The 25,975-nt window shown below is 50.5% G+C and overlaps 1 protein-coding gene across 10 annotated transcripts in view; it reads left to right on the forward strand.

Annotated features, from left to right (window-relative positions):
• Window positions 1–2,111: 2,111 nt before the first annotated feature.
• MICAL2 (microtubule associated monooxygenase, calponin and LIM domain containing 2) overlaps window positions 2,112–25,975 on the forward strand; it is a 220,595-nt gene continuing 196,731 nt past the window's right edge. For 5 of the 10 annotated variants that reach the window (XM_073808631.1, XM_073808625.1, XM_073808626.1 and 2 more), the window contains exon 1: window positions 2,112–2,266. The gene's annotated coding sequence lies outside the window, so the exon portion shown is untranslated. The remainder of the gene's footprint in view (window positions 2,267–25,975) is intronic. The other 5 variants (XM_033862560.2, XM_033862559.2, XM_019948066.3 and 2 more) reach the window with 3 other exon arrangements.

Genomic DNA, 25,975 nt, shown 5'->3' on the forward strand with positions numbered 1-25,975 from the left:
AGAGAGGAGGCAGAGGTCCCAGGAACACATTGATAAATTTTAGTTTTTGAGCTAATAGAATGTCTATGCTGAGCAGTAGTATCTCACTGTGGTGGGCCCACAGTGTTCCTGAAGTAGTGTTAAATTTGTTTAATCTGGAGAACACGTGCTATAGATAAGGTGATGGGAATGATAAAAAATGTAAGTGATAAAGAATACAGCTCCCACAGCACTGTGTACTTTTGATTATTTATCAGCCGAATAAGTTACATGAATGCAAGAACCATATCTAGCTCACAGTAGCATCTGTGAGATGAATGAATGGTTCTGTCGCCATCTCCATCCCTAGCATGGGTGTCTCAGGCCCAGGCCAGAAGCAAGAGGTCTGTGTCCAGTGAGGATTTGGGCTGGGGGCAGAGGTAATGCTGTTTCCTCTATCAGTCACTCTGTAAATAAGGCAGGGCCATGCTGACCTCATCTCCTGTCCCCAACAGTGCCCAGGCCTGACATCAACAGAACGTTTGGACGGACTGGGGGCAGGTCAGGCCCCAGAGCAATTCCTTCAGGGATAGGCCTGGCCTGTCCAGCACTCTAGAAGTATGGGCAGGATGGCAGAGGCTGCATTGCATAGTGGTTAGGCATGCAGATTCTGGAATCCAGAATCAATCTAGGCTCTGAAACTTATTAACCATGTGACCTTGATAAGCTATGTTACCTCTTTGAGGCTCAGTTTTCCCATCTGCAAAAGGGAATGATCATAAAAATGCATACCATGCAGAGCCACTGTCACCATACCATTCCATTCATTATCTCAGAATTAAATGAGATAGTGTGCATAGAGGATACCTCGTCAACTGGCATCACAGACAGAGTTCCATCAGAGTGGAGAGCTGCCCCTCTGAGAATCAGTGCTGACTGAGTCTTGCAAACTGAATAGGGACGGCTTTTGCTGAAAGTTCATGTTCAGGAAGTCAATTGAACTCTGAAGATGCTAAGAGAGCAACCAAGAAGGACAATCACTGGGAAAACCCAAAAGGCCTCACGTAGGATCACATGGTAAGGAGTATGGAAAAAAAATAAGCCCCAGGTTTGATGGGGCAAACTGCTTTATTTGTACTTGCTTGGCAAGGGAATGTAGTTTCTCCAGAGGGTGGTCTGATGCTGTGGAAATTCCAGCAGCCTGGAGCCACAATACTGTTTTCTCACTGCCCAAGCCTGCCTGTTCTCCTCCTGCTGGGTCAGCTCTGTTGCAAGAACATTTATATTGGGCCAAGCCCATGTTAGGCCCCTGGGCCCCAGAGGTGAGTAAGACACAGCTCCTGCCTGTGGGATCCCTGTTTCATGATCACTGCTACCAGAGCAGTCTGCCCAAGGTGTTTGCAGAATTTGTAGTTCACAAAGCGGATTCACACCCCTCACACTGTTCACACTGTGAATGGTGCTCTCTGGAGCTGTGGGCAACCAGTGAGGGTGGGCAGAGCAGAGATTAAGGTAGCCATTTGACAGCCAAGAAAAGAGGGTGCTTGGGTGATGTGACGAAGGTAACAGGTGGTCTGCACCACTGCCCCTCTTCCCACTAGTTTTATTCTAGGCAAGGCCAGTCCAGGTGAGGGGAAGGGACTAACCTCTAGCAGGGGTTTGCTGAACCCCAGGGTGGTCAAGGAGCAAAGCAAGAAGGGAGGTCCACAGCCGGTAAGGGAAGTGCTATGCTGCTCCCCCAAGTCCAAAAGGGGACGCTGAGGCTTGCTTTCCAGCTGTCTAGGCCAAGGAGCGTGAAGCCCAGCCCTTGCCTCCCTACATTGACATTTGGATACCAGCACCGGGGTTTTCATCTAGCAGCAACACCAAGCCTCGCCCCCATCGGTCCTCTGCTGGTCTCAGACCTGCACTGGTCTGGGTAGGAGCGCAGGGCTGCTCCCTACCCTCGGGCTTGGCTGCAGCCCGCGTGCGCCCGCTGCAGCCGCGGTGACAGCTGGCCCCAAAGGGGCGGGGCGGGCGAGGAGCGTGGGTGGCTCCGCGCCGCGCTGCCATTGGCTATGGGCCTCAGGCTGGGGGCGGGGATGCGCCCCCCGGTTGACCTGTCATTGGCCGCGCCGCCGATGGGGGTGGCTCCCCGTCCCCTTGGCGGCGCGGCGCAGAACCGCAGGCGCTCGTCCGGCTAAGCCTCCGCGGGGCCGCCTAGGTAGCTCACAGCTTCGCAGGCGGCCTCCGGTTGCAGACCGCTGCGCACACGGCCCTAGGCAAAGACAAGGGCTCACCCGAGGCTCGGCGGCCGACGCGGCTCTCGGTAAGACCGGGGGGCGGGTAAGGGGAGCGCGGGGCTCTGAGGAGGGCGGGCGGGGACCGTGGCGGCCGAGCCTGGACTCTGTGCCCTGGCCCGCGCCGGAGAGGGTCAGGTGCGCCGCAGCATCTCCCGCCTCAGACCCACCTCACGGGGCGCCCAGCGAGCAGGTGGCACTGCCCAGGGAGGCCGGGGTACTCCTATCGCTCTCCGAATCCATTAGAACCCAGTACCTCGAACTACCTCTTACTCCGCCCCCCAACACCCAAATTCTTCAGTTCTAAGCCTAGAGAATACCTAAACGTCGACATGGAGTGGGCGCGACGCGCCATCAGTACCGCCTGCCGCCGGGGCAGAAGATCATCCCTAAACTTATCTTCCCACGATTTGGGCTCCTCGCCGGTCACGTTATTTCCCGGCTTTTCACTGGGCGCCCCCCTCGCCCGGTCCCCCGCCCGCCTACCAACCCCCGCCCGGTTCCCCTCCCTCCTTAACAACAGGAAGTTAAGTTGGGCCAGATGTCGGTGGCCTGGCCGCCTGCGGGCGGGGACTGGGTCTGGGACGGTGGCGGTGGCCCGAGGGGACGTGGCGCTGTCCTTTCTGAGCCTCGCGCCTCCAGCAGCCTGCGCTCTCCCCAGGCCCGGGAGCACCCCTGTCGGGGCGTCCCAGACTCCCGCCTTGCCTTTGCCGACTGGCCCTGGGTAGAAGCGCCGCTGACTTGGCTTCCAGGCCGGGGCAGGTGGGGTTAACTTTATCCTAGACCAGCCTCTCGACAGAACTGGGAATGACCTTTACTGGATGAGGGGGAGGCTGTTGAAACCAGAGTAAACTTGTGTCTCTTTCCATATTGTTTTATTCTAAAGCCTGGGTTCTTAAAGCCCAAAGAGCTTTTATCTGGAGGCGCATTGGGCCCTGCTGGGACCTTAAGCAGTGTGGGGACCTCTTGCTGTTAGTCTTGCCTACTCACTACAGTCCTCAGTGGTTTCTGTGAAGGATGAGGCCACTAACCAGCCCCCTTCTGGGCAGGCCCCGTGGGGAAAAAACCAGCAGCCGGTTGGCTCTCAATTTGCTTGCGTGGGTGCTCTGGCACCAGGGTCCCCTGGGCCCCCAGGCCAGCTCTGTTCCATCCCTTTTTCCAGGGGAAGTGGATCCAAGGCGGGGGAGGGGGGCTCAGTTCTCCAGGGTAGTCCCACCTGATGTTCTGGAAGCTCTTATTGCAGTAACAACGGGCCATCAGACAGAGTGAAGACAGGTTTATTAAGTGCCTACTGAGGGACAGGTCCTGCCCTGTGGCACTTTTTGAGAATTTCACAGTAACTCTCAAAAAACTCAGAGTTATGCCCTCCTCATTTTAGAGATGGGGAAACAGACTCAGGTAGGGTAAGTGCCCAAGGTCACGTAGAAAGCGGCTGAGCCGGGATTTGAACCAGACTCTGCCAGAGCTCAGTCCAGTGCCCTTCCTGCTGCCCCATGGCTGTGGAGAGTGGTGTGCTGTGTTGCAGGGACCTGGCCTCTGAAAAGATTCCATCCAAAGATCCTGTGGGTACTTCTTTAGCAATGCACTTGAACTGACCCAGGTTAGCCCAGGTTGTTCAACCTACAGACCACTTGCCCACCCTGTCCTCCATCAGGGGTGATGGTGGTGTTGGTCTTGCTGTGATGGGGAAGGACTGACTGTTGGTGTTTGGGTGCTATTTGAGGGGGAAGTCTGCCTCTGCCATTGACTTGGCCCTGCGCCTGAGAGTTGGCTTCTGGGATGGTTTAGAAAGACTGTTATATGTGTCATGTTTTTTTGTTTAATATTTATTTTATTTATCTGGCTGTGCCGGGTCTTAGTTGCGGCACACAGGATCTTCGTCGCGGCATGCGGGATCTTTTAGTTGCTGCATGCGGGATCTAGTTCCCTGACCTGGGCCCCCTGCATTGGGAGTGCAGAGTTTTAGCCACTGGACCATCAGGGAAGTCCCAGGAGGACTGTTATTTGAAATAACCTTCTACCTTAGGACCAATTCTAGTTTTATTTTGTGTTTTGGGGGAAGGGCAGGTGTTGAGGTATACTAATTGTGATTGTAAGGTGATTGAAATCCATAGTTCGAGCTTATGTTTATAAAAAATGAAATCACTGCTTCCTTCCTCCTTCAGGCCCAGGGCTGCCTTTCTGCTCATCCTTCTCTTCTGAAAGAAAATCGTGATTAGCCTACTACCAACCAGTTACACTTTAGTATAAATCAGCTTAAGGACTAAGGCTGGTTGTAGCTTGGTCGTTGGAGGCCTATTCCCGGGAACTGTAAGGAGCAGAGGAGCACTGAGTAATCCCTCTCTGCCTGTGATTGGGATGTGTCTCTATTCTCTCCGCCCATGTCCACACCCCCATCTGGGTGTGCCTCCCAGTCATGCGCCTTCCTTTCACTCTCTACTAAGGGGGACAGGGCGAGGGGGGGAGGTCCTGCCTTCTTGGGGGAGAGCCTTGACCCTGGTGGGAGGGCTGGGGTATGGGTGCAAGATTTGGGCTGAACATTGCCAATCTTTGAGGCCCTCCCAGGGCTAGAGGGTCTCTGTTGCTTAAAGAGCCAAGAAAGGAAACACTGTACGTTATGCTGGAGTTTTTCATTCTTTGTATCACTTGATCCCCACTTTAGCCCTCTGAAGAAGTAGGTGGGATTATTCCCATTTTACAGATGAGGAAACTGAGGCTCAGGAACTTTCCCCCAATCACACAGCTAGTGAGTGACCAAGCTAGGGCTCTGGCCTCCTTCTGCATGAGTGAGGTCTGTGTGGTGAATTAAACACTAAGGGAAACAGGAAAAAACCGTGTGGCCATCCTCTGTCTGGACTCTAGAGGCTTGGTGTGTGCAGCCGCCTGCTGTGCTTATGATTCCGCATCTTATATTGTAATTATTTGTGAACATGTCTTCCTACCCCACTATGAAATGGTATTTAAAACACTCGTAAACTTGGCAGGTTTATTTTCTGGTTCTCACAAATTCTCCTTGCTCTTTGCTCTATATCCCCTTTGCCTTTTATTTTATTTTTTTAAAGATTTAATTTTATTTTTATTTTTTTGGCTGCGTTCGGTATTTGTTGATGCTTGTGGGCTTTCTCTAGTTGTGGCGAGCGGGGGCTACTCTTGCAGTGGCTTCTCTTGTTGCGGAGCACGGGCTCTAGGCGCGCGGGCTTCAGTAATTGTGGCGTGCAGGCTCTAGAGCGCAGGCTCAGTAGTTGTGCTATATGGGCTTCCTTATTCCGTGGCATGTGGGATCTTTCTGGACCAGGGATTGAACCTGTGTCCCCTGCATTGGCAGGCAGGTTCTTATCCACTGCACCACAAGGGAGGTCCCCTTTTGCCTTTTATACCAGTCTTCATTAGGATATCTACCATGATGTGTTGCAGTCCTCTGTTTAAAAATATCATGAACATTTTCAGGGAATTCCCTGGTGGTCCAGTTAGGACTCAGTGCTTTCACTGCGAGGGCCTGGGTTCGATCCCTGATTGGGGAACCAAGATTCTGCAAGCCGCACAGTTAAAAAAAAAAAAAGAACATTTTCAAACACAAAAATAGAGAGCATAGTATAATGAGCCCCAAATACTCATTATCCAGCTTCAACAACCAAGATCATGCCAGGCTGGCTTCATCTCTCTCTTTCTCTCTTTTTCTTCCCTTCTATTTTTTATTCCTGAAATATTTAAAAGGAAATCTCTGATATCATGTCATTTTGCCCCTATATAATCCAGCATATATCTATTTGGAAAAGAATGTTCTTTCATGACCACATGGCTGTTACTGCATGTAGCAGAATTAACAGTAATTCTTTGGTCGCGTCTGTGCATATTCGGATTTCCTTCATTGTCTCAGAAGTGACCTTCATCACTGGTCTGTTTAAATCAGGATCCAAGCAAAGTCTGTATGCTGCATTTGGTTGGTAGTCCTTTTAAGCCTACTTTAATCTGGAGCACCACCCCCTCTGCCCCACTCCCACTTTTAACCAGCTGTTACCCTCCGTTTTAAATCTCCCACTGGACGGCGAACGCTTTGATGCTGGAGTCTACTTCTGTGCTCTGTTGGGGATTCCCAGTGCCGCGTCTGGGACAGGGCAGAGGCATGGTGGGCGTCTGCCCAGTGGTGCCGTAGCCACTCGGGAAATGCATTTTGAATGAATTAACCCAGTGGTAGGTTTCTGTGACTGCCCATGTCTGTGTTTAGATAAGAGGTTTTAAAAAATATATGACTTGCTCACGTGTGGACATTTCCTCAGCAAGCGTCAGCCTGTAAACATCCTGAAATAATAGAACTATTTGCCGTGCTCCCTTGCGTGCTCTGGTTTGCGGTGTGGGGAGCCCAGACAGCCGCCGTGGTTCCCTGATCAGCAGCTGGCCTCCCCAGATCACATGTGGGACTGATGGGGACTGAGGTCATTTCTGCCCGAGCTCTGAATCCTGACCTATTCAGCCACAGGGATTACCATGTTAAGAGCCAGGCACTTGGCTTTGCTGCCCAGAGAATGCCGCCCGCCTCTCTCTGGGCAGTGCAAGATTCTGCCTTGTACCTTCAGGAGCCTTCTCTATCTGGCCTCGCACTTGGGCGAGGTGTGGGCTTTTCTCAAGTTATTATCCATCTGCAGCTGACAGGTCGTGACAGAAAACAAACACTTACGACCTTTCACTGTCTGGTCTGAATTTATGGTGAAGAGATAGTATCACCATTGGCACCTTTGTGTGTGTCCTGATAAAGGAGACCAGAGGCTCAGGAGGGAAGGAAAACGTGTGTTTGCTCCCCTGGATAACAGGCTTCACATCTAGCTTCCTTGTCACATCTCCCCAAGGTGCTAGGCACTCTTTTTTGTTTGTTTGTTTTTGGCCACACCTCGCAGTGTGTGGGATCTTAGTTCCCAGACCAGGGATTGAACCTGCACCCCCTGCATTGGAAGGCAGTCTTAACCACTGGACCACTGGGGAAGTCCCTGTGCTAAGCACTCTGATAGCCATCTTCTGACCCACCCAAAAAAGACCTTTCTCTGCACACAGGCCCCAAATTAAGAGGCTTTTTTCTTTTCCTCCTCCTCCTCCTCTTTCTTCTTAAACATAAACAGTCTTTTCCACTAGGCATTAAGTATAAGAAAATGTTGTCTTTCTCTCTGCATGGCAGGGATAAAGTTAATTTTTTCCTTTATCTTTTATTTCTCAGTATTTTTCTAAAATTTTTATAATAAAAATATTTTATTTTTCTAATGGAAAATCCAAATATTTGGGGGTTTTTTCCTCTTAAAAAAGAGAGCTTCCTTCAACCAATTTGGATGGGTAGACAAAATTATACATGCATTTGGTACAGTTTTATGTGTGGATAGGTCACAGAGCCATTGGGATTTTGATATTTGCTTATTTTATGACATTATTTTAAAGAACATACCTGTACTTAAAAAAATTTTTTTTTTTAATTTTTTGGCCATGAGGTGCAGCTTGCAGGATCTTAGTTCCCTGACCAGGGATCAAACCCCAGCCCCCGTAGTGAAAACACAGAGTCCTAACCTCTGGACCACCAGGGAATTCCCATACCTGTACTTTTTAAAAGTTAGAAAGCAAAGAAAGCTGGAGCTTAGGAGATGGGAAGCTATGAAATCCGTGTAGCCTCACCCTCCCTCCCAGTCTACCACTTCCCTTTCATTCCTGAGAATTTCATTTTGGTTTCCCCAGAATGAAATCATTCTAATGTTAGCCTCTTGATTTTTTGTTCAGAGTTTGCGATATCAGAGGAAGACAGAATAACATAGTGGGTTAAGAAAAAGCAGGCAGGGCAAAGCTTCAGGCTCAGACAGCCTGTCTTTTCCTCTTGGGAAAGTGCCTGATGGCCAAACGCCCCACTGACCTCACTTTGGGGGGCCCTGACCCCTCCCTCCACCGTTTTCTGTTTTCCTCCCTGCCACCTCCTGAGAGGTAGGAAGCATGGCTGGTCTGCGCTGATAAGGCTCCTCCTTTCTCAAGCACTGATCATCTGGTCTCAGAACTCAGAGTTGGTGGGGGTGATGGGGACTTGGGCCCTCTGGTCACAAACCAACCTTCATCGCAGGGTTAGGTCACGGTGGAGTCTGAGTTTTGCGATGCTTCCCTTCGCTGTTAGCTGTTGAGGAAGTGTCCATCCCTGTGTCCCAGATGAAGAGCCATTTGTGAGTACCGGGTATGGTATCGTTTCTCAAATGCAATTGCTCTGTACCCATCCATGCATCTAAATATTACTACAGTTCCTCCCAGGAAAGCCTGTCTGTCTCCCGCGTGGCTGGCAGTGAGTGGTGTGTGGGGGATGGTGCCGATGTTCTCAGGGGTGGGAGTTTTAGTGTGTTCCGTACTTGCACTGGTGTTTCTCTCCCCTGAGGGTCAGGGTAATCTCCCTCACCCGCCTTCTCCCATTGGTGTCCAGAGACCTTGCCACTCTTGTATTCCTTTCAAGGCAAGGTCAGCTTTCTTCCTGGGGAATACAGAGATCAAGGCAGGCCTGAGAACAGGGACTTGTTTCCTGCTGGTTTGGGGCTCAGGTTTTCCCCTTCCCTTGCAGGGGAGGATGTCCAGTGCCCATGTCCTTTCTGCTGGCAGCAAGACAGAATGGCAGGGAGTTGGCCGGTGGCCCCTGGTCCCTGAGCTGCCGCAACAGCAGGTTTTTGGGATGTTTGCAGGCCCGAGCTCCTGACACACCCAGTGCAGAAGCCCAGCCAGGCCAGAGATGGGAGTGGGAGTCTAAGAACATTTTGTCCTGCACCGTAGTGTCAATGTGTTAAGATGCGGAAACTGCTTCTTGGCTCTGGTGACTCTGAATGGCTGGCCTTGGCTACTGATCTGAGTACTGACTGAATCTGGGGAAGATTTGCAGGATCTCAGGGTTTAACTTGTGCCGGGACCAGGAGAATGAGGTGGAGGGGAGGATGAAGAAGTGCCTGGGAAAAAGTCACTTGGACTTTTTGATCACCAACGAGAGCCGTTCCTTGGAGGAGGGCAGGTCCAGGGTCTGCTGGGGGCCTGGCAGAGCTGCTGACCCCTTTGTTGGACAGCTTCACCCCGGGGGAGCAGCGTGGGGGGTCAAGGTGCAGCATGTGGGGTATGTGGAGTTCACAGCTGCTATAAAGTTGGGGTGCTGATGGCTCCGCGTGTCGGGACAGCTGGGCTTTTGCTCAGCTTGATACAAAGGTGATAGCAGTCAGGAGCTCCCTGCTTGGAGGGGTGAGAAATCCGATCGCCGAAGAAAGGGACAGAATAGAGGAATAAGCAGGGCAATGGGGGAGGCCTCTCTCCACAGCCTCAAGGAGAGGATTCAGTCAATCTCTTTCCTCAGGGAATGTCCTAGGGGGCTCGTGCTACTGATTTCGGCCTTGGGGGCCATGGGGTTCATGCTCAGAGAGCTTCTTGCCATCTGCCTCGGGTTGCAGCACGTTCCTGTTGTGAGGGAAGGAGGAGGCTCTGGATGACGCCCCGGCTTCCTCTGGATTCCAGGCTTGCTGCGACCAGGGGACCCAGGACTTCCTGCTTGGTCCAGGTCGCTTTCACCAGATTGGATGTGTCTGTTACCTTGTACCTAACATCTTGGACTCTCTTAAAAGGGACTTAACCCCTCCTCACACCACGTGCATGGATGAGGGTACTCACCTCATACACACACATGCGCAGATGCTGGTACTCACCGCGCCCCACCCACACACGTGTGGATGCGTGGCACTCACTCCCCCCAACACACACAGATGATGCTGTTCACCCTCCATATATACATGGGTGCAGGGGAACATATTCACTCAGTCCAGAGAGAATTCAGTGAAAAGCAAGTCTCTCTTCTTCCCGTCCTCTGGTCCTCAGTTCTCTTCTTCAGTGACATCTGCTGTCCCCAGTCTCCTGTGGCTCCTTCCAGACAGAGTCTAGGCATATGTTTGTGCCTGTTTCCCCCTTTGTTCATCTTCAGGCCTGCTGGGAAGCCACTAGGATGTGAAGCGATAGGACCCACAGGGCTGCCGAGACTCAACAGTTATCTGAATTAGGCACACATGGCTTAACTCCTGCCCCTCTCCTCTGCTTTGCTGCCTCTCCCCTTTAGGACTCTCCTTGTGTTAGATCTGTGGGTGTAGAGAGTCTGGGCACTGAGAATAAACCTCAGGGGCATGTTCTAGGTGCAGGTGATATAGGCAAAGACAGACAAATGTGCTAAGACAGAACCTGGATTTGAATCCTAGGCATGTGGCCTTGGGCGTCAATGAACCCTAGTATTTTTGTCTTTAAAAAGGTGCTAATCACACCGATCTTGGGGAACTGATGTAGAGGTAAAATTAAAATATTTGTGAAGTGCCCTGCTTAGGTAGGCACTCAAAAATGTCAGTTTTTTTCCTAATTTTAAGGAGTGACCCATTTTCAGAATGAATGACACTGGCATGGAATCCTCTGGAAATTTTCTTGGTAGATCCCTGAGCTTTTATTTCCCTGCAGAAGGCAGCCAGTTCTCCATTTTCTGCCAAGTTGGGCTCTCCTGCACCACCTCTTCCTGGGGCATCCTCCCCAGCCTCTGAATACCACCTCCTTCTCTGTCCCTCCGTCCCCTAAGCCCTCCCCTGCCGTTGGTGAACAGGATGCTGGGGGTACCTGGAGAGAGCTCTGGGCTGTTTATGACTGCTCTCTGGGGTGTTTATGCTGTAATCTCTTCAGAAGCTCCAGCAGATGTCTGTTTATTGCTGAAACTTCATCTTTATCTTCAGCATGAGAGAAGAGAGGCTATTTTTAAAGGTCTTTAATTGACAGGGCTGCACACCCTGGCCTAGATTGCCTCCAAGTTTCATTCTTCATCACGCTTACTCTCTACCCATTTTGAAACCCTTCAGATCCACGCTGAGAGACCTTATATGTCCTGATTTTAGGGCAGCACTTAAATTTGGCAGGCAGTTGTAATCTCTTAAAAAGGTAGGTCAGGGAAACAAAGGCAATCAGCCAACTGTCTTTTTCCGGGCTGGGACAAATTGGGTAAGTGAGAGGAGCATTTCTGTGTCCACAGAAACCAACATCTGCCCCTTCCTTTCCCCTGTGCTGGGAGAGGCCTGCCCCCTGCATGCTGCCTGCTGATTGGCTGGGAGATCTTTAGGCTTAGTTTTCCCTTTGGACTCAGGTGGGGCTCAAGGTAAGGAGGCAGTGGAAGTAGGGTAGTTTCAAATGATACCTCCCAGGAGCGTGGAAGAGGCGGAGGCCGAGCCTTGGGATGTCAGATTGGAAAGGCCCTCTGGGATCATCTAATTCTCACTCCTGCCTCCTTTTTACCTATGGGGAAACTGAGGCTCAGAGGCTTCTTGATACTGAGCGGAGGCCAAGAGGTGTGGTTCCTGGCTCAAGGGCACCTAACCAGGTCAGAGTCAAGTCTGTTCTCCATCCTCCATTTCTGGCAGGCTGTGAGCCTGTGACCAGCCTCGGGCAGCCTTACTTGCCGGTGGCCTTTCCTTTTGTATCACCAGGCGACACCCCGCTTTCTAGCAGCTCTCCCATGCTTTGAATTTAGGATATATACCCTGGTAACACTGGCTTGCACAATGGTTTGGTGCAAGATCTTTCCTTAACAAAAATACCTCCCCCAGAGCTCTGGGGCCTATAATTCCCACCTTTGTCTTCAGCCCTTGTCTCCAGAGGGCCTTTGTTAAAAATATAGAATTTAATTGGGAAGGATACCATGTTGATTAGTTTATCTCCAATTAGCTGTCCTCTGAGAGCTAAACCTCGATAGAACGGGGGATGAGTCAGCTGGAAGTAGGTTGAGGAGGGAATCAGAAAGGACTGTAAATAGGGTGCTGTCAGGGCCGGCATGGAGCACTGTGACCTAGGCTCCTTAGCTCACGGTGCACAGCTGCCGTGCCGGGGGTGCTGTGCTGAATGACAGGAGCAGAGCCTTCATCTAACTCATGGAGAGAGGTACCTTAGATAAGTTCATTCATGCCCACACATCAAGATAAGAGTTTGGAATGTGCTTTAGACAGTCGCACAGCGTGGGGGAGTCAGAGGAGACTTCCTGGAGGAGGTGGCACTTGGTCCCTGAGATGGGCCTTGGAAGATAGGATTTCCATAGGCAGAGATGGGGAGAGGTAGAGCACAAAGAGATGTAGAAACATGAGGGTATGTTCAGGGTGTCACGTGGTGGAAACCTGGGGGCTGCCTGGGGGAACTTTGGAAGCCGAGGCTGGAATCAGTCTAGCCCTGAGTGCTGGGGAAGGGGTGGGTATGGCCCTAATCCTGCAGGTAGTGACAGCCATTGGAGAGGGATGGTCAGAGCGTTCCTTCAGGCGGATCAGACTGTGCAGGATAAGCTTGTGTGGGAGTCGTGGGTGGGGATCTGTTAGGAGGCCTGCACTGCCCTCTGTGCGTTGGACGGTTAAACTGACCAGACTGTAGCTGTCAGTCTGGACCAAGGAGTGCCCCAGGGGGTGGGGAACAGGGAGGTCGGGGGCACTTAAGACTGGGCCCAAATAAGGCCTTGTCTGTGCTTTTGCCCCACCACCTTCCCTGTGAAGGGGGTCAGCTTGGGCAGCCCATTTGGAACCCCTCAGGTAGGGTCTTAGAATATGGGACATCTGTCACTTTCTGTGCCACCAAGTGCGCCTGTCCTGCGCTTTGGCAGCTCTGTCGTCTGCAGAAAAATGGTAACTGCCCCTGCTTTTCACCACCTCACTACAGGAGGTCATTTCCCTCCCTCGAGGTCAGCCTGAGGGGGATGGATTTGGGGGTTGTGGGTGCTGAGCCCCTGGCGGTGGGTACCCGTAGATCAGGAGCAGGCGTTACCTGCCTACACATGGCTGAGGCAGCAAAGCTGGGCTGGGCAGGGACCTCGGTGAGCCCCTCCTCCTTCGTTAGAATCGTTTCTGCAGGCGTCACCTGCTCACAGGCGTTGTGGGCCATCATCGGAAATGACCGATTCTCCCCCTTCTGTGATCTCTTAAGCACCTGAATATCCCCTTCAGGTGGGTGCTGCCCTTGGTATCTGGTGCCCACTTTGACCTCCCCAGTGAAGCAGGAAGCCTGGGTGGCCTGGGGCTGAACTGGATGTCTCCAGGCGGCTGGAACACATTGTGGGGGCAGTTGGCTGACTCCCCAGCCTTTCCCCAGCCCTCTGGACATCCTGGCCCTGGCACGGACAAAAGCTGAGCTCAGCTTCTGCCTACTCCAGTGTTAACCTGGCAGGTGGAAGGCATGGCAGCCTGGTGTGCTTTGACATTTGAGCAGGGCAGCTGGCACCTGTTTTCTGCCATAGACGTCTCAGAAACACCCTTGCTTTATGTGGTGGAATAAATTGCTTCTGCAGGGAGCAAATGGCATGAGCTTCGTGCCCGTGGGAGCTATTGATAGGGGGTGGGACACTAAAATGGCTCTCCTCTTTCTTTCTTCTCCTAGCGTCTGTGCTACCAATGTGAGACCACGTTGGTCCATTCATTGATTGCTCATTTGAGCGCTCAGTTCATTCATTTTGCCAATCAAGACTTCTGGACGACCGTCTATTTGAAGCAGGTTGTCACAGACCGACCATGGCTTTGAGTGGCAGTAACACCTTGGGCAAGCCACTGAATTTCTCTGAGCATCAGGTTTCTCTTCTGTAAGATGGGGGTGATAGCGCTTGCCTCACAAGGGGCTGTGAAGATTAACTGGGGCAGTGTGTGTAGCACACCTGTCACGTACCTGGCACATAGCAGGCATGTAGGTGGTCCCCGGCTGGCCCACAGGAGTCTGAGAGCACAGGTGTGGGCGGCATTCCTCTTTGCCTCAGGTCTCCCATTCAGTACTGTTCCCTAAATGGCTCTTATCCTTAAGTGGTGACTTTTTTAGAGAATAACTCAGTCTGAGCACATAGGTGGGTAACGAAGAAAGATGGGCCACCTTTCTCTTCGTGGTGAGGTTTTCTCAATCAGACCTTGGGATCACAGGGCTGCCACATTGGTGCTTGATTTCCCCACTGTGTTCCAGCCTGGGCTTCACATCCAAGGTGACCCATTCCATCTTTGGATGGCTCCTCCTGTCACTTCCCTGCCGGCTCCCTATAGCTTCTGGCATTTGGTCCTAGTTCTTCCTCCTTGAAGCCATAGAGAAGGAAAGTCTAGTCTTTCCTCCATGTGACAGCTCTTCAGATACTGTTTTTTTAAAATCAAATCTCTGATACCATAGATTGTAAGATACACCATTATTTTATGAACCTTCAAGAAAGAAAAACTGCTTCCAGTTAAACTGTGGAACAATACTGTGTTATCACTTAAAATGTTTATATTTACTGAAAGAATTCTCTTAGACTTTAGACATAAGTTTTTCTTCCATATCGTTCCTGCATGTACATCAAAAGGAAAATAAATTATTAACAGCATTTCTAAAACGTATTCACTTTCAGAATCCAAATCTTTCAAATCACTTTTTGACTCAGTTATCATATGTTCGGGTTCTTTTTTTTTTTCTTTGACATATTATATTCTGGTAAAGTGGTGATGTATTTCTTAATCTCTGTTGTCTTTGGAATTCTTTTTTCCAGGACTCAAATTTCTTCCTCAAATGGTCCTTAAATGTTCTGGCTCTTGAAATGTTGAGGGTTGCAGTTGTCCAGATGTGTCACCAGGAATAGTAGTCAAATTTCCACATGACAATGACAATGGGGCGATGATAGCTATGCCCCAGCTGCATTCTGGCCTAGAGAGATTGTTAGATGTTAGGGGATTATAAGATAATTCTGCTTTCAGACATTTTATAACTGAAAAAAAAATGCACATCTCCTAACTAGTGCAATGTGATACTTAGAGACAGCCCTCTTGTCCTCTCTTGAGTCTTCCAGATTTACAACCCATGATGTGGGTCCAGGTGTTTTCCTGTGGTTCTCCTTTGAACAAACTCCATTTTGTCCATATCCTTCTAATATATCGAGGCTAGTGCCCAGACCCATCTACCATATTCATGGTGTGGTGTGACCACAGCAGAGGAAGGCAGTTATCACCTCCCTAGTTCAGGCCATTCTACTCCTTTTAATGCAGCCCAAGATTGCATTAGCTTTTCTGGCAGCTACTTCACGTTATTGACTCACTGACATTACTCCTGACCAGATCTTTTTTTTTTTGGCCGTGCCACACGGCTTGCGGGATCTTAGTTACACAATCCCGGATTGAACCCATACCCCCTGCAATGGAAGCGCAGGGTCCTAACCACTGGACCGCCAGGGAATTCCCCTGACCAGATCTTTTTAACATGACGTGTTGCTAAGCTGCTTCTCCCCTGTCCTCAATGTGTGTGGTTTTAGAATTTAAGTGCAGAGCCTCCTATTTTCTTCCCATCTGATTCAGAACAAGCATTTCTGTTAAATTTCAATGGGTTAAATTCTGTGCAGCCCTCTGTTACCTTGCGCTCTTTCAGGATCCTGTTTAACTAGTGTGCCTTCCCTAGCATCTCCCAAGTCACTGATAAAATGCTTATCAGGAGAGAGCCCTCTGCCAGAGTCCTCCCCTCGGAACGTCACCTTTCATCGGCTTGCTTGGGGAAGGTAGTCCAAGCTGCTCCTGCTTAAGTCTCTGCCTTTTTGCTCTTCTGACCTCTGACCAGATGCCTTCTTGAGTCTAGTTATGCCAAATCTATTGTAATTCTCCATCAACCATTAAGCATCCTATCACAGAAAGGCATGAACGCTCCTTGACCTCATGTGTTCTCAGTTCCCACCGGGCTCCGGGACTGCTCTCAGGTGTCCCCAGGCTGCCCCACACAGATGCAGTTCAGCGGTCTCATCTGCCAGAGTTCCCAGTGTTCTGGGCCGGCCAGGGGGCTTGATGTTATTGAAACTATCTAAATATCCTTTTCTAAAATCCAAGCTTCCCCCACCCCCCTTCCCAGCCCCCTTTCTCATCTTAGTGTTGGATCTTTATGTGTCAGTCTAAGGATAGCTCTCTTTGACGGAGGCCATCGTGTGTCCAGAGTGGGAGCCGGGGTCCAGTTTCCCAGGGTCCCTTTATGCCTCTGGACCTCTTGGCTCAAGACGACCCCCACCCCTTCCTGCCATCTAGGCATGTTGTGGAGCCGCAGCTCATCCTGGGCTGGCCTCCTCTGGTTGATGCTCTGAGGGAGGCCCTGCCTCACTGTCTCAGGGGCTTCTTTGGTTATGCATCCTTCTCCCAGTGATGGGACCTGCTCTTTTCAACAACTGACCTTGTTAGGGTTTCCTGTACAACCACGTGGCTCTATTCTCTAACACTCACATGGCAACTGTGGTGAGCCCGGCACCATGTGAGCGCTCTGTAAACACTAACTCACTTCATTCTCGTTCCAGCCCCATGAGGTAGATACTCTCATTATCCCCACTTACCAATGAGGAAATTAAAGTGCAGAGAGGTTAACTGACTTGCTCCAGATTTCACAGCTAGGAAGGGGAGAGGCGGAATTAGCATCTAGTCAGTTTGCCCCTAAGTCCAGCTCTGAACCATAATGGTGAGCTGCCTGCTTCCTAAAAGGCCCCATCTTCCCTCCTCTTCCTCCTTTCTCCCTCTGTCCCCCTGCCGCCCCACCTCCATCTTCAACTGCACAGTTCGAACAGCATTTCAGAGTGTCTGAATCATTTACTTCCTCAATCTTGGGTCCTAGAGCCCTTCTATTCTTTTAGCAATTTGAAGTCTGTTTCCTTAGTCTCAGGCACCAACTTCCCCTTCTTGGTCCCTCCCAAGTTCCAGAGGAAATGATTGCTTTTCCTCCGCAGTTCCTTCCTGTGTCCCCCTAGTCACTACCCATTCGGTCATTGCTGTGGGAATGAGCTTAATCCCCTTCTTATAGACGCTTCCTCTCTCTTCTGGAAGATGAAGTGCTCGGCGAGGCTGGTCAGAGCTTTTAGCCGGTGGGCCTTTAGTGCCATCAGGGTGTTTGATCCCCTGCCTGCCCCCCGACCTTCAGGGCTCTCCTCCGGCTGACCTGGGATCCGGGTCAGCCACAGACCAGTGGTACCCACGGTGACTGGACCGTCACACCTCAGTCTCCCCACATGCATGTTCTCCAGAATATTTCTGTCTCTTTGTTTCATGGGCCTTTCACACAGACCCACCTTTCTTTTTTCTTTTTTTGTAGAGATAATCTGTCTCCCTGTCCTAGTCCAAGTCCATTCCTTTAAAAGATAAAAGCTGGGCACAGAGAAACGTGTATAGTCTGCTGTCCGTAATGGAAAGAAGACATATTTCTATTTGTATGTATGTACATCAACACCTTCACAACACACGTGAGCGACTAATAACTGTGGTTACCTGTTTCGGAGCAGGGACAGAACGGGTCGATGGGACAGGAGCAGGAGGGCACATTTCCTGGATACATCTGTGCTTTTTGATTTCTGAACCCAGTGATATGTTTGCTATTCAAAATTTTCAAAAGCATAGATAACGTGGGAGTCCTGATTGGCGAGTTGTGGAAAGAGGATGACTCACTTGGTCAAGTCGGCTCTCTGCCTTCTGCTGCCATGTGGGCCCAGTTCCTCAGTTGTGAATGGGCTGGTCACAGACCACTTACCTCACAGTGAGGATGCCGGGAGACCCTCCCCTGGAGCTGGCATGGGCCCAGCGCATAGAGGGTCTGCAGCACACAGGGCCACCTCCCTCCTCCCTGACTCTCATCTCTCCAAGCTCAGAAGTAACTTGAGATTTTGCTGCCTTTTGTTCTAATCTCAGTTTACTTAGAGCTGGTGCTCAGCAGGCGTACCTGGGCCTCAAGTATTGGTTTTCTGTGGTAAATCACCTAAAACTTAACACCGTGGGTTTTTTTTTTAATTTATTTTTTGTTTTTTTCACCATTTTTGTTTTTGTTTTTTTGTTTTCTCCTCTGTTGAACTCCCATATTTGAGGAAATGGAAACACTCTGAATGTCTGGGTTTGCCTGGAACAACTATGTCCTTTCCTTTTCCAGACCTGTGGGACTTTACATATCATTTCTTTCCTAGTCATCCTCATCTGCTCAGCACAGGGGGACATGATTAGAACGGGTCTGACACCCTTTGAAAACACAAGCCCATGACTGGGTTTGCAGGCAACCAAGGTCAGAGCAGGCCCTGAAAAGAATATTCAGGGCACTGGGAGAAACCAGTCCAGGTACCTATAATTGAGGAAGTGACCTGATTGGGAAGGTGACTTGCTTATGTTGGGCAGTTAATTAAGAAACATACATTTAGCACCTACTGTGTGCCCCAGGCCCTGTGCCATGGGGATGACAATATGGTTAAGGCCCAGCCTCTCCTCCCAAAACATTCACAGTATTCTTGAAAAGACAAGATACACGTGTTAAAAAAAAATTAAGTAACAGGAGATTTTGGTAACAGTTCAGCTCATTCATAGAAGGCAAGTCACAAAGTAGTTCATGACTAATTTCCATGTGACTGGTGGAAACAGAAGTGGGCGTGGGGAGTGTTTTCTAGAGGCTGGAGAGGGCCTGGAAGGCTTCCTGGAGGAGGTGGAGGCGGAGGTGGCTACATTTGATCTGTATCTTGAAGAGTAGGTGAAGTGCAGATGGATAAGTGGGAGGAAGATGAGAGCACCTCTAGGTGGTGTTCAGGCCAGGAGAAGTGGGAAATGGCCTGGTTTGAAGGTGGGTCTCAGAGGGAAATGAGGCTGGGCAGAGGAGTTTAGGAGAGATGCAGACTGCCTTCAATATGATAGATTGTGTGTGTGTGTGTGTGTGTGTGTGTGTGTGTGCTTGTGCATGTGTATATGTGTGTGAACGTTCAGAACAGGAATGGGAGGATGAGGACCCAGGGTCTTATAGGGAACTCTTGTAAATCCTAGGAAGGCTTTGACCTCTAGACATTTTAATCTAGGCCTGTCCTCCAGAAATGTTCTCAGGAGCAGAGAGGAGGCCCAGAAGCATGCTAGCCACACCCCCACCATTATTCTGTTTGGACACTTGCTTCTTAGACATTTTAAATGTGTATTCATTCATTCATTTGTTCATTCAGCAGGTACTTATGGGTTCTTACTCTGTGCCAGAAACTGTTCTAGGTGCTGCAGTTACAGCAGGAAAAAAATAGGGTAAAATCCCTTGCCACGTGGAACTTCTAGGAGGGAGAGAGAGACAATAAAGACTTAAGTTAATGTGTGAGGCCAGGTGATGAGAGGGGGCTGCAGAACACTAGAGCAGGGAGGAAGCTAGAGTGTGCTGGGTGCATGTGGAAGGAAGCTGTTGCGGGGAGGGCTGTAAGTTTAAATAGGGTGGTCAGGAAAGGCCTCACGGACTTGCCCTGTGCTGGGACTTATAAACCAGCAAGTGAGAAGTCTGGGGCCAGAGGGAAAGATGCGAGGCCAGACAGATCCTGTGGGGGTCTTGAGTCCTTCATTGATCCTCTTCAACCCATTGGGGTCTTCAGCTCTTGGCAGCAGGGACCCGTAGAGTGTTCTTGAGCAGAGGAGTGCCACATATGGGAAGATGTCCCTAGTGGCTTTGTAGAGGATGGGATATAGGGGGCTGAGGCAGAGAAGCTGAGATACCAGGAGGAGAGGACCAGGGCCTAACAAAGTCCATTAGTTTGACATTGCCTACCTGGGAGCAGTGGGGCAGAGCTAGGGAGCAAGAACAATGGGACAGGGGTGAGGGTGAGAGTGGAACTGGCAGAAGGGGGATGATGGCAGAGCTTAGGTGGGGAGGGGAGCGACAAGAAAGCCCCGAAGTTCTTAGAATGTGGGGCTTAAACATTCTTGCTGTGACTTTTCTTTCATTACTTTAGTATTCTTTCACTATTCTGGGTTTGAATCCTGGCTGAGTGACCTTGGGCAAGTTATTTAACCTCTCTGTGCCTCAAGCTCCATATCTGTAGAATGAGGGCAAAACAGTACTTACCTTATAGGCACATTTTAAAGAGGGCGAAATAGGTTATTGAATGTAGAATGCTTAGAACAGTACCGGGCATATAGTAAGTTTCTATATTATAGTATATCAGCTTGTTTGACAGTCTTGTTTCTCTCTCCCTATATGTGTATGTATGAGTAAAATTAATGTGTTGGACATATTCTTTCTGTTGTCCTAAAGCTACATCAAATGAAGAAAATGATGCTTTTAAGGATTAAATGAGGTAACGCATGTAATGGATTTAGCTTAGAGGCAGATGAATACTAATTAAAAGGACTACTATTACCACCAAATATTATTGTGAAGCAAATAATTTTCCAGTGGAAACCCTTTGTAAAGTCATCTGATTCAACCGTAACGTATTAAATTTATGGTGTGCCAGGTGCTGCACTAGACATATTATCTCATTTCATCTTTGCAACAACTGCCTGAGATAAACACTTAACCACATCTTACTGATGAAGAAGCTGAGGCTCAGAGAGGCTAAGATTTGCCTGAAGTCACACAGCAGAGTAAGTGGCGGAGCCGGAAGTTGCGAATTCTTTTCCCTCTGATATTGACTACCTTTTACAATAAGAAGAAGTTACTTCATAAGTGACCTGTTACATAAATGTACATTGACATATAGGTTCTTACATCGGCCTCCCTTGGTATTTGGTGCCCATATGGAGCCTTGGGGAGTGCAGAGGTGTGGCCAACTTCCAGGACAGACCAGGGGCAGTGTCAGAGTGGAAACCCTGGCCCAGCAGTCAGAGTTGCCCAGGAGCAGGCGAGGCCATGAGTGAGTCAGCGTCCTCCCTCAGTGACTCATCCCTGCAGGCCTTATCAGAGCCTTTCAGCTACCTAGAGAGTCTGAGATCTGTCTTGGCTGACCACGCCCCTCGTGTGCTGGAGGAGCAGAGTCTGACGGCTTCAAATTCCAGTTCCGCCATTTACCAGCTCTGTGAGGCCAAGAGAGGAGTGAATTTCTCTGTGCCTCAGTTTTGTCATCTGTGAACCCATTCACAGGCTTTTTATGAGAATTAAATGAGATGGGCCATGCAAATGCTTAGAACTGCCGTACATAGCAAGCACTCACAAAGACTTAATATTACGCTAATAATTATAATGTTATAATATTATTACAAAAGCCTCCCTGACCTCTGAGGCCAGAATAAAATGTCCTATCCTCTCCACACTCTCCTTCCAGTAACACATTTTTATTTTGCCTTATGGTGCAAATGTAGCTTTCCCCTCACCTGACAGTGAGTGCTTGAGACTGGGCAATAGGTCTCGATCAGTGTTTTTGCAATCCCTGGAGACTTGTGCCTTGTCCTGGAAGGTTTGCCGACTGGAATGGATTCCCAGTTTCCCATTTCCCTTGCAGCCGAATATTCTGACCTGAAGCCCCCCACCTCCCAAGACTGTGGGAAATGTCTGCCGTTTCTAAGGGCGCTTTACAGTTTGCCAAGCACGTTCACATTCACATTTCACTCAGTCTTCACAGTCATCCTGTGTGGTCATTGGTTATTATCTCCATTTACTAGGTAAGGAGATTGAGGCTTGGCAGAGTTAAGTAATATGCCCATGACTCGTGGGTGGAAGGTAGTGACCCAGGCGCCCATGGCCGTCCCAGGCAGCCTCCGTCTGGAGGCTCAGGTTGACCATCCCTGCAAAGCCCTTCATCATTTCCCCTTTGCTCTTCTCCTGAGGAGGGTGGGGAGGAGACCATGTGACCACCAGACTTTTCTGCAGTTCTACTTTTATCCTCTCCCTCCTGCAGGTCCTGTTACTTCCAAAAAAGCACATGATGGTGGGCTTGAGCTGAGCCAGTGATCAGAGTTGCTTAAATCATCTCAACCCCATTCTCCCTTCTCCGTGGGTCCAAGGCCTAGGTTGGGCTTGGTGGGGAGCTGAGGCAGTGGGAGGGCGTTGTAGCTTTTGGCATTTTGGAGCAGACGTGCCCGGGGCGGAGGTGGGGGGTCTGGTGGGTGAGGGGGGAACCTGCACTCAGGGGTAGAGGAGGCCGGCATCCCCGGCTTCACCCAGAGGGAAGAGCAGGCACTAGGTTCAGGGCTCAGAACCACATCCAGGGTGCAGGGGGCTGCTGGGGGCCAAAGCAGAGACTGCTGGGGGTGGGGCACTTTCTTTTCAGGAGACAAACAGGCAAGTGGTCCTTCCAGCTAAGGTGGGACTAGACCCAGGGCTCCAGGATGGACTGTAATCCAGACTTATCAAACTCTAGTGTTGTTTCTTAAGTGGAAGAATTTTCCACTTGGTTCAGGTTATTGAAAAAGTACCTGCAACATCCCGGGAATATGAAGTCCAGTGAGACAGGGACTCTGCCATGAGGAGCTTATGCACCACAGCCTCCTTTTGACCCGTGCCCTCTTCTCCCTCCTGGGAACCTTGAATGCCAGGGGGGCAGTGGTGATACTTCAGTGCATATGGCAGTGTTCAGATTCCCAGTGTCCTGGAGCTCGACCTAGAATCTGGGTCTGGCAGGTCAGCACAGCAGCACAGGCTGGGAGTTGACAAAAACATCTGCTCCTCCATCTGGGTTCTAAGGCTGCTGTGGGGAGGGAGGGGTTATTGGGCCTTTATAATCATGGGTTTTGATTCCCTCTGTGATTGTGTGACCAAAGGAGCAGTCAGAGGAGCATCTCTGGAGTGTGGGTGAGAAAGATCTTGGGTAGAACGGCCACCAACGTAACAGCTTAGGTGCCCATAACCCTGTCTCTCTTCCTCCAGCCTGGCCAATGTCTGCTGCCTCTCTCTGCCTGCCTGCCTGGGTCATCCCTGCCTTCAGCTCTTTGCGTTGGTTTTCCCAGTCTCTAGTGCTTTCCATTTCTCCTTGGCCTGTCTCCATCCTCACCCTCCAAGGCTGAGATTCAGCCCTGCCTACTTCAGAAAGGTTTCCTAAACCCTCTCAGCCAAAACTCCCCCTCTTTTCTCCATATGCCTCCTTGGTGGAGAGCCAGCAGCCCCCAGTTCAGCATTTACATGTTACATAATGTGTTTTGAGCACCTGTCAGACAGCAGGCAGCAGAGCAGGGACTAGGACTTTGAAGTCTGATGGGCCTGGGTGTGTGTTCTAGCGCTGGTTCTTATGAGCTCTGTGGCTTTGGGTAGGTGCTTTGATTTCTCTGAGTCTCAGTTTCCTCATCTGAACTTGAGGATATGGTGCCTGTTTCACAGGGAAGTTGTAAGTATCTGGTGAGATAATCCACATAAAGCACTAAGCACACAGTTCCTGCCTCATAGTAAATGGCTAACATGTGGCAGCCTTTGTTACTCTTTGACACGTATCATCTTAGTTAATCCACACTCTAGTTTTATAAGGTAGACATCATCCCCCCAAGGTCTTAGTACGCACAAACAGTGAGGCTGGCATTCAAGCCCAAGTGCTGGCTGGCCCTGAGGCACTGTTCCTCCTGCTGCTGCCGCTGCTTCCCAAGTTCAGACCCCTAGTCCCTATGCTTTTTGGTATTCTTCACAGTTTTAGCCATGAAACTCAGCAAATGTTTATTGAATGATTTTTCCTGGCTGATTTTTTTGCAGTACGCGGGCCTCTCACTGTCGTGGCCTCTCCCGTTGCGGAGCACAGGCTCCGGACGCGCAGGCTCAGCAGCCATGGCTCACGGGCCCAGCCGTTCCGCGGCACGTGGGATCTTCGCAGACCAGGGCACGAACCCGTGTCCCCTGCCTCGGCAGGTGGACTCTCAACCACTGCGCCACCAGGGAAGCCCATTTCCTGGCTGATTTGATGGGAACCAGGAGCAGCAGGAGATGGGACCCCCTTGAGCACTCCATCCCCTTTCAGATGTCTAGCTGATCAGCTTGCCCATGGGTCGCTACTGCATACCACTCCAAGGCCAGGCAGTGCCGAGGAGCATGGTGCATCATTGCACCCAGCCAGGGAGGAGGGAAAGCAAATCGTGCCCTGAGGGCAAACCAGTCAGTTCCTTTTTTTTTTTTTTTTGTGGTGTGAGGGCCTCTTATGGCCTCTCCCCTTGCAGAGCACAGGCTCCGGACGCGCAGGCTCAGCAGCCATGGCTCACAGGCCTAGCCGCTCCGCGGCATGTGGGATCTTCCCGGACCAGGGCACCAACCAGTTCCTTTTAATTAATGTATTTATTTTTAAATCGCAGAGAATAAGGCTATGAAAAGAATAAGAACACTAAGGGAAATACTTGCCTGGATAATCCCCCACGACTGGGGCAGGCGCTGCCTGAACCCAGCTGCTGGAAAGCAAACAAAAACCGTTAGCCTGCAGGGGGGCTCTGGGTAGCGTGTGCCATTGTGAAGTGTGCGTCCTGTGAGGGTCAGTGGGTGAGGCTCCTCTGGAATGGCTTACTGAGCTGTCCCACACCCACGGGTGCAGCCGGGGCCCTGACAACATTACTGTAGTCAGGATGCTTTTCACATCATCTCAGATCATGGTTTCCAGTTTTTCTCCAGAAAACGTTGGAAGCTGCTGCTTCCTTCTCCAGCTGAGTCTCCTCTGGTACCAGCCGATGTCTGTGTCTGCACAGTCCTCACCCCCACTGGTTTATGTCTGTGCAGACGTTGGCATTGAGCTCCCGGGCCCTGTGGAAGAAGACAGCTGTGTGTGCTGGTTGGCGTGCTCAACCCACAGCTGGAGGCGAGGAGGAGGGGGAGGCGGCCAGTGCGGTTTTTAAAAATTTATTTATTTTATTTTATTTTTGGCTGCGTCGGGTCTTGGTTGCTGTGCGCGGGCTTTCTCTAGTTGCAGCGAGCGGGGGCTACTCTTCATTGCGGTGCGCAGGCTTCTCATTGCAGTGGCTTCTCTTGTTGCAGAGCACGGGCTCTAGGTGCGCGGGCTTCAGTAGCTGTGGTTTGCGGGCTTAGTTGCTCCGCGGCATGTGGGATCTTCCCCGACCAGGTCTCGAACCTGTGTCCCCTGCATCGGCAGGTGGGTTCTTAACCACTGCGCCACCAGGGAAGCCCAGCCAGCGTGTTCTGATTCTTTATTTTTGCTACCAGGCCAGGGTTTGGGTTTTTGCTTTGGCTTTTCTAAATCTCTTTAAAACACATCTGAAGGTGGAGCTTCTTTCCCTGGAGGGAACTAAGAGGGTGCCGTTAGAAGGCCTAGAGGAACAGGAACAGATTCTCTCTGGGTGCTGGCCCAGGAGGTGGCAAGGACATGATACAAAGTAAAGATAATATTGTTCAGCCCATGCTGTGTGTCAGGCACTGTAGTTGTACCTGCTGAGTCAGAATCTCTTGAGAAGAGTGACTGAGAAAAAACCAAAAACACCCCCCGTCCCCCCCCCAAAATAAAGAAACTCTCCATGGGATTCTGACAGGCATATCCTGTGTAAAACCCACGGATACATGCCATCTTGTTAACATCACACCGGAGCTCTTGGAGATTGAAATAACTCATGTTCAGAGAAGGAAACATCCAAGATGCTGCCTGTCCTGTCAGTGCCTGGGATGCTGTCTCTGGGTGGGGTGGGGGCCGGTTGTAGATGGGGGGCTGCGGCACAGCCCACCTCCCTTGAGTGGCAGCAGATGTGCCTGGGCGTAGAGGAGGCCTCAGGCTCAGGGATCAGAGTGTGCTGGGGAGGCGGCATGACAAGTGCACCAGGCAGCAGGCACTAGCAGCGTGACCTCAGCCAGTTAGTTGCTGAGCTCTCTGAGCCTCAGTCTCCTCACCTGGAAAGTGGGTTGGAGAAGCATCCAGCTCCTAGGGCTGTGCTGAAGGTTAGATGACATCGTACCAGTGAAAGGGTCATTTAAGGGCTCAGACAAGATAATTCCTCTTCCCTCACCTGCCCTCTAAATAGAGTTGTTTCAAGGAGCTGCCCAGATGTTTTTCTGTACCACAGTGAAGCCAGTGGAAATCAACTGTCTCCTTATTTCTCTCCTTGCCTTTTCCTATTGCTCATGGC

Source organism: Tursiops truncatus, chromosome 8 (genome assembly GCF_011762595.2).
Source record: "Tursiops truncatus isolate mTurTru1 chromosome 8, mTurTru1.mat.Y, whole genome shotgun sequence".
Lineage (NCBI taxonomy): Eukaryota > Metazoa > Chordata > Mammalia > Artiodactyla > Delphinidae > Tursiops > Tursiops truncatus.